This window comes from Formica exsecta, unplaced genomic scaffold, assembly GCF_003651465.1.
Source record: "Formica exsecta isolate Colony F162 unplaced genomic scaffold, ASM365146v1 scaffold122, whole genome shotgun sequence".
NCBI classification, from domain to species: domain Eukaryota; kingdom Metazoa; phylum Arthropoda; class Insecta; order Hymenoptera; family Formicidae; genus Formica; species Formica exsecta.
In genome coordinates, this window is record NW_021848556.1 from 2,728,460 (window position 1) to 2,728,842 (window position 383).

Consider the following 383-nt stretch of genomic DNA (forward strand, 5'->3'; position numbering starts at 1 on the left):
TAATAAATATTTTAGATTTTTTCTATTATCTTATATGTATATATATATATATATACATACATACACACACAAAAATATGAACACGGTGGTTCTCGCCTATGAGATTTTTCTCATATGTCTCTCGGTGTCTCGTTATTCGCGTCTCCTTGCAATCGCGTATATCGCGCGCACTCTAAAGTCTAGACGGTTGCATCGCGCGTATTAAAACTACGACAACGACGACGATGACGACAACGAAGGTTCCCTTCTCTCGCGCACTCTCCTCTCGCGATTGCAGAAACCACGCCGGAGGAACTCGCTTATTTTTACTAGGAATGCGCCTCGAGCTGAAGCCGCACGAGAGAAAAAGAGCTTGAAAGCGGATGGAAAAAGAGAGGGAAAGA